Genomic DNA, 15,265 nt, shown 5'->3' on the forward strand with positions numbered 1-15,265 from the left:
CTTAAAGTGAAAGAAGACCAAAGTGTAGATGCTTCAGTCCTACATAGAACAAGGAACAAAATAATCCCTGGAGGTAGAGGGAAGGATGGATCTGGAAGGGAGAGATGAGAAATAGGGAAAAGGGAGGAGGTAGGAACAGGTATTGGAAGGGACAGATGTACAGAAGGTCAGAAAATTGAATAGAAACATGTAGCTGTGGGGGATGGGGAACTGTGAGTAGCCTAAAAAGTCCCAGATGCCAGGGAAGCAAGAGGCTCCCAGGATCCAATGGTGATGACTTTACTCGAAATATCCAACAAAGAGAAGATACAACCTATAGAGAAGACCTCCAGTAGATAGGCAGGGGCACTGCTTGAGAGTTGGGGCCACCCATGCAGCTCAAAATTTTTAACCTAGAAATGTTCCTTCCAAAGGAAAGATAAGACAAAAAAATGGAACAGAGTCTGAAGGAAAGACCATCCAGAGACTGCCCCACCTGGGGATCCATCTTATCGGCAGATACCAAACCCTCACACTATTCCTTATGCCAAGAAGTGTTTGCTGACAGGAGCCTGATATGGTTGTTCCTGAGAGGTTCTACCAGCACCTGATCAATACAGATGCAGATACTCACAGCCAACCATAAAACTGAGCCCAGGGACCCCAATGGAAGAACTAGGGAACGGATTGAAGAAGCTGAAGACTATTGCAACCCCATAGGAAGAACAGGATCAAATAATTGGACCTCTGAGAGACTAAACCACCAACCAAAGAGTATACACGAGGGTGCCATGACTCCAGATACATATATAACAGAGAGTGGCCATATCTGACATGAATGGAAGGGGAGGGAGGCACGATGCACCCTGAAGTATAAGGGAATGCAAGGGGAGTGAGGCAGGAGTGGGTGAGTGGGCCGAGTAGCACCCTCATAGAGGCAAAGGGGAGGGTAGAGAGGGTGAATGGGATGGGGGGTTGTGGAGGAGTAACCTGGAAGGGGATATCTTTTGAAATGTAAATGAATAAAATGATTAATACAAAATAAAAATAAAATAAATAAAAATGTAACAAAACATAAAAGCAAAACATGTCTCTATTAAAAAGTCTTCTGGGCCTAGAGGGCATCATCCTGAGTGAGGTAACCCAATCACAAAAGAACTTAAATGATATGTTCTCACTGATAAGTGGATATTAGCCCAGAAACTTAGAATACCTAAGATATAAGATACAATTTGCGAAACACATGAAACTCAAGAAGAACGAAGACCAAAGTGTGGACACTTTGCCCCTTCTTAGAATTGGGAACAAAACACCCATGGAAGGAGTTACAGACACAAAGTTTGGAGCTGAGACAAAAGGATGGACCATCTAGAGACTGCCATACCTGAGGATCCATCCCATAATCAGCCCCCAAACGCTGCCACCATTGCATACACTAGCAAGATTTTGCTGAAAGGACCCTGATATAGCTGTCTCTTGTGAGACTATGCTGAGGCCTAGCAAACACAGAAGTGGATGCTCACAGTCAACTATTGGATGGATCACAGGGCCCCCAATAGAGGAGCTAGAGAAAGTACTCAAGGAGCTAAAGGTGGAAAAACAATATGAACTAACCAGTACCCCGGTGCTCTTGTCTCTAGCTGCGTATGTATCAAAAGATGGCCTAGTTGGCCATCACTGGAAAGAGAGGCCCATTGGTCATGCAAACTTTATCTGCCCCAGTACAGGGGAACGCCAGGGCCAAAAAGTGTGAGTGGGTGGGTAGGGGAGTGGGGGGAAGGGTATGGGGGATTTTTGGGATAGCATTGGAAATGTAAATGAGGAAAATACCTAATAAAAATATTAAAAAAGAAAAAAAATCTTCTGCTGGAAAGATTCATACAAATAATTAAAAAACAAGATATGGCAGAATGATAATAACTCAATTAAGTGAATAAGGTTGGAAAGGATTTTTTTTTTTAATTTTTGAAGTATGGATATATATACCTAATATCAGAAATACCCATGGGAGGTGATACAGAGACAAAATGTGGAGCAGAGACTGAAGAAAAGGCCATCCAGAGACTACTCCACCTGGGGATCCATCCCATATACAGTTACCAAACCCAGACACTATTGTGGATGCCAACAAGTGCTTGCTGACAGGATCCTGATATAGCTGTCTCCTGAGAGGCTCTTCCAGTGCCTGAGAAATAAGGAAGTGTTTTTTAATCAACTGGTACTTCTACACCTCAAAATATTTATATGGATTTCTTAGTTCTTTAGTAATTCAAACACAGATTTTAGAAGCATTGCTTTATTAGAAAGTAATCTCACTCATTATCAACCATTTGGTTTGATTAATGAACACATAGTACAGTTATTAGAATGTGGAGGACTAGCCAATTTGCTTGTAGGCTGTGTCTACTGATTCTAACCATATTTTTCCCCAACAGTGTAATGAAGAAAAAAGTACATCTGTGGGAAGATATTCTGATGATAAAATGAATCATGAAATTGTTCAGCATCACAGTTTCCACAAAGAAGTTGTAAAGCAACCACTGTAAAATTGTTTTATGCTGGAGTAGACTGAAGTACATTGCCATCAGCTTTCCTTCTTCTATGTAGGAGAATTAGGTGCAGAAACACTTTCAATCTCTCCAATCCTTTCTAATAATTTGTTATGAACTCACAAGGTAAACACTAATTTGCTATTTCTTGATTGAATGTAGTGCATTGGATATTGTACTCTATCTCTTTTAACTTTTTACATAAAAATTTACCATAACTTTATCAATATGGTACGTTATTCAGTTATGTGTTTCTGTTAATGCCTTTTATAGAGGACATACTACTAATGAGGAAAGAAATGGTTAAAATAAAACAAGATTTTCTATATAAAGGATACATTCTTTCGAGATTAATTTAGAGTCACAAAGTGTGGACTTCAAATTAAAATAAAAGTCTTAGATAAAAACTAAGAAGCTGAAGAACAATTATTCAAATTGCATTATTTTCTTTTTATTTTTGTTCCAAAAATTATTTACCAGTTATTCTTTAACTAACTTTAGTCTCTAGAAATTCTGCAAACATAAATGATTTTGCCTGGGAATCATTAGCACTCATTATATGTGAATCTGCATCTCTTTTACTGCCAGTTTCAATATTGTATTTTTTAATAATAACACCAAGTAAATCACCATAGCACCAAAAGCTCTGTCACCAGATTAACATTCATGAATGCTAGCCACAGCAAATTCACACTTAAGAAATCTTAGAGCACTTGAGCCTGTTCCTTGCTTTTCATCTACTTATTCAAAGTCAATAAAAGGTTTTGTATATGTGGAAATAAAAGAAAACATTTGCCCTGGATCTACAACCCCCTGCTCAGGTATGCATAGATGAATAAACAAACAGCTGTATTAATGGAAATTTCCATAATGTTTCATAGTTGATTAGTGTGGTTATGTAATTGCTTTGCATATACACAAACACTTAGTATTAGGACAGCAGAACATGTTCTGCCTTTCAAGAAGTAGTAAAACCATTACTAAGAATCTGTTAGAAAACAACTTTGCTGAGAAACTCTTCCAGAAACCCTAACGTTTGTTTACTATGCTATTGATTTTCTAAATGGTTAAGAATGGTTCATAATAGCAACAAACCAACACGATAACACTTATTAAATCAGTTAATACCTCATTTATAAGAACATTAACGTTTGCAATTGGCAAACTTGACAAGCTCTCTCTCTCTCTCTCTCTCTCTCTCTCTCTCTCTCTCTCTCTTTCTCTGCATGTGTATGTGTGTGTGTGTGTTTGTGTGTGTTACTTAAAATGAAATCATTGCAAGTAAACATTTTCTTCACTTATCTTTTAGGATATTAGATTATTAATATATGTAAATATATTTATTTAATATAATTTAGTTTAAGGATATTACCCAATATTTAAAAAATCATAAATATACTGAGAATTTTCTTTTAGTATCAGTATGTCATTTGTTACACTTTTAAAATTTATTGTTTGAGAATTTCATACATGTATAATTTTTTATCAAAACTTCAACCATTCTCCCATCCAACTTCTTCTATACCTTCTACCACTTTTCCTTCCCAACTTAATATAAACAATTAAACAGTTTGAGAGAACATATGCTGCCACTATTTACAGGATTAACCATTGGAGAGGGGACAGTATTTTTTATTAAATATTTTCTTTATTTATATTTCGAATGTTATCCCCTTTCCTAGTTTCCCCTCTGAAAAACCTCTATCCACTTCCCCCTTCCCCTGCTCCCCAAACCACCCACTCCCCTTCCTGGTCCTGGCCTTCCCCTATACTGGGTCATAGAACCTTCACTAGGACCAAGGACTTCTTCTTCCAGTGATGGCCAACTAGGCCATCCTCGGCTACATATACAGCTAGAGCCACATGTCCCACCATATATTTTAATTGATTGGTAGTTTAGTTCCAAGGAGCTCTGGGGGTACTGATTAGTTCATATTGATGTTCCTCCTATGGGCCTTCAGACCCCTTCAGGTCCTTGGGTACTTTTTCTAGCTCCCTCACTGGGGACCTTGTGCTCCGTCCAATGGATGATTGTGAGCATCCACTTCTGTATTTGCCAGGCACTGGCAAAGGCCCTTGGGAGACAGCTATATCAAGCTCTTGTCAGCAGGTTCTTGTTGACATCTGCCATAGTGTCTGGGTTTGGAGGTTGTTTATGGTATGGATCCCAAAGTGGGGCAGTCTCTGTATGGGCGTTCCTTCAGACAGTATTTTAAGAAAGCTCACTTTCCATACTTCAGTAGTCATAAGTTGTCAGTACTGCTCAGATAGGGTTGGGATTCGTGGTATTCTTATTAAAAAGGAAATTTTGCTGTACTTTTATTCTATGTTAATTTCTATAATATATTTCACATAGAAAATATATGAAGATCATCGTGATAATGTGATTGGTCTGGAGGTATTGACACTTTTCACCTTAACTTTTGGATTGTTGTTCATATCTTACCCTTCGTTCAAGAACAACACAGTTCATTTTATAGCACAGGATAAACGATTAGTGAAGTGCAATGATAGTAACTGAAAGTTTATGCTTATATTACCCTTTACCTTCCTCTACAAAGTAATTGCTTGTCAGTAACCCAAACAGTGAAACATTTACTTTACTACATTTGTTTTGTTGTCAGTTATTTAACTATAATCAATCTATTTACAAAAAGCATCCTCTCTGAGGAAGAAATAAACTAGTAACTATTAAGCCCACTCTGGGAAAAAGAATCTCTGCTGATGAACAAAAGGAAAGTTTAATGGTCCAGGTGCATTTAGAGGAGAGAATTATTTGAGCTCATTAACATAATACATCATTCAGGGAAAATAGTTATATTTTATTGGTCATGTTTTCTACCTATGAGGAATATCCTGATGTATTCATATCTACCCAACTAAACAGTGAATTCATTATCCCATCCAAAAGCAGTGTTTCTGGAAAGTATCTTTAAGCCACTACACTCTTCCAGTAAAATTATGGTGTACTTTACTATATTTTGCTTGTGGATTTTATATTCCCTACCATACAATCTATTTGTAATTCAGAAATATTATTCATTTATTAATTGTATAATTTAATTGGTTATGAATAAATTTTACTACCATACTCTGGACAGAGAGTGTGATAGGGGATGAAATTTAACTGCCTTAGTAAATTGACAAATTTTCTAAAATGAAGGTATTTTAAAGGCATATGTATTAAAGTAGCTGTTCATATAAGAGTAAATTTAAAATTGAATTGCTTGGTTGATAAATGCATCAGCCAAATAATTTGGCAATGAGAATTTTAAAATATGGAAGAATGGTGAAACACATTGTGATTTTTTTTTTAATTTTCACACACTGTACTTTTTCTTCTGAACCACTAAGCCTTTTATCTGAGGTCCAGATCAAAAACATCCTAAAGGATAAACTTTTATCAACATTTACCAAAATAACTTCTCAAAAACTATTTTTAAATGAACAAGTAAAAAACATTCTCTAGTAACAAATTGTTTTCTTTTTGTCTTTATATATATATACATGTGTGCATATGTACAATTGAATAAAGCAGTAAGTAGGTGGTATCTTAATACTTATTAACAATTCAAATAAAAATTACAATCCAGATAATGACAAATATGGTGGTTAGAATAAAACGTCATTTATTATAACATATGCTTTTGATCAGAATAGATAAAAACATTCTGTATTCACTGTCTTTTATAGCTTGGATATTGGGTGCCTCTCTATATAGTTGATCCCTGGGGTGATGCTATTGGAAGGTAGGGGAACACTTAAGAGGCAGGGATTAGTATTAGAATTTGGATCTCTGGAGGTATGTCTTTCAAAGAATTCATGGAAACCTAGCATTTCTTTCTCCTTTTTCTTACTGGCTTTCAAGAGCTAAGTGTTGTGTACTGCAGCAACGATAAGCTCAAAACCAACAGAACAATGGAGCACAGACTGAAAAATCCACAATTGTAAAGTGAAAAAAATGTTTTTTCTTTTTAACTTGATTATCCTCTGTATTTTGTTATAGTGACCAAAAAGTGATGAACATGCAATGACACTGGATAAACAACAAATATGCAATTAAATATATATGAAATACTATTTTAAATGAATATATAGTAATGATCAATTTTTCTTCATAGATAGGGAACAAAGGTGTAAATTATTTTATCCAAGTGTGCTGATTATAGCGTTTCAATTCCATGGTTATACCAGGTGGAATCTGAAAGAAACTTGGCACTTCTGGAAATCTAGAATCCAGGAAGAACCATAAAAAAATATATAGCATTCCTAAATCAAATGGGCTAATCATATATTACATTATATTTTATTATATTTTCAATATTGTATACTTTCATTGAATAATTTTGACTATCCTATCTACAACAACGTAGATATATTTTTCTCCTTAAGACTCTATTAAGAAAAATAGAAGATCATTTTACCTCTAGCATTTAATAAATTATAAAGTATTTGTATATGAAACCTCTGAGGAAACCATGAGAATGGGAAAGGTCAACAGGTACCTGGAATACCTGATGTCTTGGCAGGCATGTTCTGACATTTGGCAAACCTGCCAGATTTGGGGTCTCAAGCACTATGACGAGGGATGGGGGACAAGTGAGGGTTGAGTCTACTGGAAACTAAAGAGTAGTCATGGTCCACAGGCATGCAGTCTACCTGGTTTTCTGGCAGATGTGGCTTCTGTTAGACAGAGAATGTCTGTCCAAGGGAACAAAGAGAGTGGGAAGGTGTGTGAGTTAGCATCCTACCTGCTACAGTTTCCTTGATATTCTTAAGAAAATCTTCCAGTTAGAAATGGTGTCATAGATCGTAACAAGAATTATTACAACTAGAGGAGAATCTGTACTGAAATTAAAATATTCTTCATAATAAATTGAATTTACAAAAAGTAAAAGACTTCATATTTTTGTTAGTGAAAGAGAGATAATCAATAGCTACTAATTTGTTCTGGCATAATCTTGGCATTAGAAAATATAGTGAACAATATAATGTCAGAGTCTCTGCTACTACCTAAATAGGATTGCTGAGATTAAGGTAATTATCAGTTTTAAAACTGAAGATCCTGGGACCATTACCCTTATAATCCTTTATGAAGTTCCCTTGCTAAAGATTTATTAGATGCTTGGTTTTATAGTCCTTGGAAGAATGTTAACTAAATAAAATTGAAATTTTGTATTGTAAATCATTTTCCTGAAAAGAAGATAAAAATTACATGTAATATGCTTTCTTTAAATCTAAAACATGCACCCATGTAAGCTGATATGTCATATAACATACACTGATATGTTATATAACATACATGCAGGTATGTGTGACAGGGTGTGTGTGCTCAATAAGCTGTTACACAAAGTTAATTGAGTTATAGGAAATAATTTTTTAATATATTACTGATGGCATGGTCAAATAGAAACCATTTTTTAGTGTGTATCCTGAGACATAAAAAACCTTCATGTTGGTGAGTTAATAATCCTCTTTAGAAACTCTGTCCAAATATCTTGTTACATGATATCTACTTCAAATGGTGCGGCCTTTGTGGATTCCAGGAAGAAAGTCACTATAATCAAGATGAATCTAGCTCTAAATTATTAAATATTCCTTAATCTCAGAGTGTCTGTCTGCTTCACAATAAAAGAAGTAACAAAGATTAACGTGGGTTAAACCTCTTCTTTCCTCTGTCATATTATCCAAAAACCTCTTGTATTTCAGCCCCATTATTGTGCCTATTTATATCTCATGTGAGTTAATAGAGGTAGTAACAGAATATCTGAGCAGAATGAGCCCACAATTGTGACCTTTGAGGTTAATGCAGAAGTGATTGTCCCTTCCAATCCCATATGCTTTGTCTTTAGTCTATACAGGCTTCTAGCACCTTTTGAGCTGCAGTACGCATCTCAATGAGTACAGGCAAAATTTTCATTTGGATCTTCAAGCTTCTGGTATTGTTGTATAAAAGATATCATTTATATAACATGATGCTAAATACAATTTAACCAGTGTGCTCAGAAAGAGGCCACAGAGATTGAGAAGAGAACAATAGTTGCCTGGTAACCACAGTCTAATCCAAAGGGCTGGTTCCTTTGTAAAGAGGGTGACCCAGTGCTGGGTCTTGCAGCATGAATAGATCATCTTCCAGCTCATCATGTAAGGAGCAGATATTTAAAAGTTATGAGAGCTAATTTAATTTTCATTACTTTTAAAAGTTTGGGTTTTAAAAATGCAATTCTTTTCCAAGTATGATATCCAAAAAAAGAATTGCACACAGGCTATATGCACAGCTCACGCATTTCTTATGAACTACATTTACTCCTAACATGGACACCAAATATGAAACAGAGAACTGGATGCACCACATATTTTCTCTTCAAGCTTTATCTAGCCTGTTATCCCAATGCTTTTGCTTTCTGACATAGGATAAAGAAAGATGGTACATGTTAAGAATTTCACATACATTGTGTTATATGGTATGTTCTCTTTTTTACTATTGCTTAATTGTTCAGTTTAATATTTTTTTCTTTTTTATTAGGTATTTAGCTCATTTACATTTCCAATGATATACCAAAAGTCCTCCATACCCACCCACCCCCACTCCCCTACCCACCCACTCCCCCTTTTTGGCCCTGGCGTTCCCCTGTACTGGGGCATATAAAGTTTGCGTGTCCAATGGGCCTCTCTTTCCAGTGATGGCCGACTAGGCCATCTTTTGATACATATGCAGCTAGAGTCAAGAGCTCCGGGGTACTGGTTAGTTCATAGTTTAATATTTTTGATATGTTGCTGATTTTGATTGTAGAATGATAATTTTTAAGAAAAATGAAAATTTTATATGATATATTCTGTTTATTTTATTTTTAATTTACTTTTTGCATTCTATATTCCATTCCCCGTCCCCCCCATCCACCTTCAACTGTTCCACCCCACCCAGTCTCCACATGGTTGCCCCACCTCCAACCCCACATGACCTCTAAACTCCCTGGAGCCTCCGGTCTCTTGTGAGTTAGGTGTATCATCTCTGATTGAACTTAGATCCACAAGTCCTCTACTCTGTATGTTGAGGGCCTCATATCAGGTGGTATATGCTGTCTGTTTGGTGGTCCATTGTTGAGAGATCTCGGGGGTCCAGGTTAATTGAGGTACTACTGGTACTCCTACAGGGTCGCCCTTAACTCAGCTTCTTTTAACCTCCCCTAATTCAACAACAGGAGTCTGTCCATTGGTTGGGTGAAAATATCTGCATCTGACTCTTTCAGCTGCTTGTTGGGTCTTTTGGAGGGCAGTCATGATAGATCGCTTTTTGCGAGTACTTCATAGCCTCAGTAATAGTGTCAGGCCTTAGGACCCCCCCCTTGAGCTGGATTCCACTTTGGGCCTTTCTTTGGACCTTCTTTTCCTCAGGCTCCCCTCCATTTCCATCCTTGTAATTCTTTCAGACAGGAACAATTATAGGTCAGAGATGTGACTATGGGATGGCAACCCCAACCCTCCCTTGATGTCCTGTCTTCCTGCTGAAGGAGGGATCTATAAGTTCCCTCTCCCTCCTATCAGGCGTTTCCGTCCCTTTGAGTCCTGTGAGTCTCTCACCTCCTATATGATGAATTCTGATAATCTCCTCATATCTTCCCAGATTCTCCACACTTCCAGAAGGATCCAACTCACTTGTTACAACTAACCAGTACAAAGGAAAAAGCATTAAAATGCAGACAATAAAGGCAGTAACAACAACAACAACAACAAAACATATAAACAGAATTAGAAACCATAATATACAAGCAAAAACCCAATAAGGTAAAAGTTACCCAAACAAATTTTTATGAGAAAATACCATTGAGTTTGTTTTGTGATGAACATCTACTTCTAGGCATGGGGCCTATCCTTAAGCATGGTTTGGATATCCACTAAGACTCCATTTAAGAAAACTAAATTTTTCTTTGCAAACAATTAGAGATATCCCCTTTGTTAGGAAAGGGTGCTCATTTTTCCCTTCCCTTTCTCAGTGCTGGGAACCAATTTGGTTTGGACTTCTGAAGGCTGCTAAGGGGGTGTAGGGGAAGGAGGGGGAGGGAGAGAGCCCACATCTGGCCAGAGTTCCTCCTATGCTCTGGGCAGGCAGACACGGGAGGGCTGCCAAATGCTTTTCACTCAGCCCAGGGTGGGCATCTTAGCCACTGACCCTACTCAACAGGGGGTGGACAAGGGGCAGCCCCTGAAACCAGGGGACCATGGGCGACACCCTGGGCCCTGGTGTTATGGGAGAGGGGCAGAGGGAGAGAGGTTCCCACTTAGGTGAGAGTCCTTAGTCTAAGCCTTGAGTGGAACACAGGAAGGCCTTCTGACTGGAGATTAGAAACAGCTCATTATAAGAAAGCCTATCCCATCATCCAAGCACAGCAGGCCTTGACGAACAGAGACAGTCTGTGGTTTTAGAGCTTTATTGTAGAAAAGCAGAGAGAAAGGAAAGAAGGTGGAGAGGGAGGGAGAGAGAGAGAGAGAGAGAGAGAGAGAGAGAGAGAGAGAGAGAGAGAGAGAGAGAGAGAGAGAGAGGAGAGAAAAGAGAGAAAAGAGAGAATAGAGAGAATAGAGAGAATAGAGAATAAGAGAAAATGAGGAGAGACAGTAAAAAATGAGAGGAGAGAATGAGGAATGAGGTGGGGCCAAGCAGCCCCTCTTATGGTGGGCTGTTATCTTGCTGTTGCTAGATAATTTTGAGGAGTCTAGCCTGAAGGTCAGAAGCTTGGAACATTATGTACATGACTACTAGCCACACACTTCTCCTGTGGGGGTTCTGGGGGTGGTAACTTCGACAGGAGCCTTCAGTCCAGGAGACATGATGGAATGCCTACCATGCCACCTCATATAATATATCTTCATTACAGTTTCTCCCAACTCTACTCCTCCAAATTCCACCTTACCTCCTTTATTCTCTCTCTACTCCCCTCCAGATACACTTGTTCCCTGTCTCTTATCAGATAAAAACAGGTTTCTGGGAAACAACAACCAAACATGACAAAATAAAATATAAGATGAAACAAAAAAAAAATCATCATATTGATGCCTGACAAGGTGACACAACAGAAGGAAAAAGGGTCCCAGAGCAGGCAAAAGAATCAGAGATTTGCTTGTTCTCACATTCAGGAGTCCTGTAAAAATATGAAGATGAAATATATATGTGTGGGGAACCTAAACCCTCTCAAGACCCTGAGCTTACAGTACTCTGTGTGAATTCATATTAGCCTTACCTAGTTGTGTCAGAGGACCTTGGTTCCTGATATCTTCCATCACTTGTGGCTCTTAGACTTTATCTGCTTCCCCTTCCATGGAATGTCCTGTATTCTGAGGAGAGGGATTCAATGGAGACATATGATTTATATCTATGGGCTCTTTAACAGTAGGGCCACAGTTGTCAGTTTTTAGAGAACAACTCATTGTCTTTCCAAAAGCCTGGCTTGTTTAGGGATCTCCATCAGCCCAACAACACAATTAAATGAAATTCAGTCACACTAAAAGTCTCTCTGGGTGACAAGAGATAGGTAGTTGGGATTCTGACTTCCCCATTATTAGAACATCTCAGTAGGACCACCTTCATATATTTTACAAAGCTAACACTGCACTAGTATTTTATATCATCATTCAAGTGCCCATTAATTCAAGGCGTCTCTCCATGTATTCCCTCTCTAAAGCCAAAACCCCATGCCACTATCTACCTGATGGTCTCAATCCCATCTTCCTGCCTCAGTCCAGGTAAAAAAATCTATTCTATTTCCCTCTTTAATGGAAATCCATGTTCTTCCCAGTTCCTTACTCTATACCTCATATATTTGGAACTATGGATTATAACATGGTAATCATTTTTCATTAATTAATTAATTTATTTATTTACTTTTCAACCCAATCACAGCTTCATCTCCTTCCTTTCCTCACAGTCTCTCCCTCTCAGCATACCTCCCCACATCCAGCTTTTCTCCTCAGAGAAACGGAGGCCTTCCATGGATATCAACCTGTTAGGGCATATCAAATTGAAGCTATACAAGGCAGCCCAGATAGGGGAAAGGGATCCAAAGGCAAGCAAGAGAATCAGACACAGCACCTGATCCAGTTCTTAGGGGGACCCACATAAAGACCAAGCTGCACATCTATTAAAGCTGTGTATAGGGCTTAGGTGCTGCCCATATTTCAAAAGATTAGCCTTGGCTAGGTCTAGTTTCCTCAGACCTGGGAGTGTGTCAGAGAATGGTGAAACAATTGACTCAAGTCAAATCATGGATCCTAGCTGATGGCCTATGTTCTGCTTGAAAGAGCTTTATAGATTGCTCAATCTATGTTCTGCTTGACACAGATTTTCAGATTTTTCTCTGCTTTTTACAGTGCTTAAGAGAGATTTCGCTTGCTATTCTAAAACCTCTCTGCAAAGCTCATACCTTGCAGATCAAAAGCCCAGTTTTTTATTTATATATTAATTACCCCAATTTCACTTGTGATTTTCCCATGACCCTAGCCCCTTTATGTTAGAAAGAGATGACGAGCACAATCATAGACATTAAAATTGCTGGGTAATACTTCACCCTGAAATTACCATTACTACAAAGCCCAGGCCTGAGACTTAACCTCCCCATGTCCCAGGCTGACCTTGAACTCAGGAATCTTTCTGTCTTTGTAAACATAAAAACACTTAGCTGGGTGGGATCTTGTCTTTTTATCAACACTCTCTAAATCTCTATAACTCCTTCCTTAGTATCTTTCTGACAAACTGGCTTATAGGACAGCTGCCTCTATGCCTTTAGATCTGTGAAACTCCTTACATGATTTATAGTACATCCTTATTTTTTGCATAGTTTAGAAATTATATATTTTGAACTCATGTTTTCAGTGTTCTTTCACTTAAGGGCTGTCATGGATGTCACAGCATTCTACCATTTTTCTGAAACATAGACATACCCTCACCTCTTGGACTAACTTCTGGATTCTTTATTATATTGCATAATATCCCCTTATCAGATTTGGGATTAGTAATGATCTTATCCCAATCTGTTGCTTGTCATATTGTCCTATTGACAGTGTCCTTCGCCTTATAAAATCGTTGCAATTTTCTGAGGTCCCATTTGTCAATTGTTGATCTTAGAGCATATTTCACTGGTGTTTTGTTCAGGAAAATTTTTGCTGTGCCCATATACATAAGGCTCTTCCAGACTTTCTCTTCTACTAGTTTCAGTGTACCTGGATTTATGTGGAGGTCCTTGATCCAATTAGACTTGAGCTTTGTACAAGGAGATAAGAAAAAAAATTAATTTACATTATTCTACATGCTGATTCACAATTGAACCAGCACTATTTGTTGAAAATGCTCTCTTCCTCCATTGTTGGTGGGATTGCAGGCTTGTACAACCACTCTGGAAATCAGTCTGGCGGTTCCTCAGAAAATTGGACATAGTACTACCAGGGGATCCAGCAATACCTCTCCTGGGCATATATCCAGAAGATGCCCCAACTGGTAAGAAGGACACATGCTCCACTATGTTCATAGCAGCCTTATTTATAACAGCCAGAAGCTGGAAAGAACCCAGATGCCCCTCAACAGAGGAATGGATACAGAAATTGCGGTACATCTACACAATGGAGTACTACTCAGCTATTAAAAGGAATGAATTTATGAAATTCCTAGCCAAATGGATGGACCTGGAGGGCATCATCCTGAGTGAGGTAACACATTCACAAAGGAACTCACACAATATGTACTCACTGATAAGTGGATATTAGCCCAAAACCTAGGATACCCAAGATATAAGATACAATTTGCTAAACACATGAAACTCAAGAAAAATGAAGACTAAAGTGTGGACACTATGCCCCTCCTTAGAAGTGGGAACAAAACACCAATGGAAAGATTTACAGAGACAATGTTTGGAGCTGAGATGAAAGGATGGACCATGTAGAGACTGCCATATCCAGGGATCCACCCCATAATCAGCATCCAAACGCTGACACCATTGCATACACTAGCAAGATTTTATCGAAAGGACCCAGATGTAGCTGTCTCTTGTGAGACTATGCCGGGGCCTAGCAAACACAGAAGTGGATGCTCACAGTCAGCTAATGGATGGATCACAGGGCTCCCAATGGAGGAGCTAGAGAAAGTACCCAAGGAGCTAAAGGGATCTGCAACCCTATAGGTGGAACAACATTATGAACTAACCAGTACCCCGGAGCTCTTGACTCTAGCTGCATATGTATCAAAAGATGGCCTAGTCGGCCATCACTGGAAAGAGAGGCCCATTGGACACGCAAACTTTATATGCCCCAGTACAGGGGGACGCCAGGGCCAAAAAGGGGGAGTGGGTGGGTAGGGGAGTGGGGGTGGGTGGGTATGGGGGACTTTTGGTATAGCATTGGAAATGTAAATGAGCTAAATACCTAATAAAAAATGGAAAAAAAAAAAAAAGAAAATGCTCTCTTTTTCCCACTGGATGGTTTTAGTTCCGTTGTCAAAGATCAAGTGAACATATGTGTCTGGGTTCATTTCTCAGTCTTCAATTCTATTCCATTGGTCTATGTGCCTGTTACTGTACCAATATCATGCTTTTTTTTTTTAATCAAAATTCCTCTGTAGTACAGCTTGAGGTGAGGGATGGCAATTTCTCCAGAAGTTCTTTTATTGTTGGCAATAGTTTTCGCTATTCTGGATATTTGTTATTCCAAATGAATTTGCAAATGGCTCTTCCTAACTCTATGGAGAATTGAGTTGG

This window comes from Mus musculus, chromosome X (assembly GCF_000001635.26).
Source record: "Mus musculus strain C57BL/6J chromosome X, GRCm38.p6 C57BL/6J".
Taxonomy (NCBI): Eukaryota; Metazoa; Chordata; class Mammalia; order Rodentia; family Muridae; genus Mus; species Mus musculus.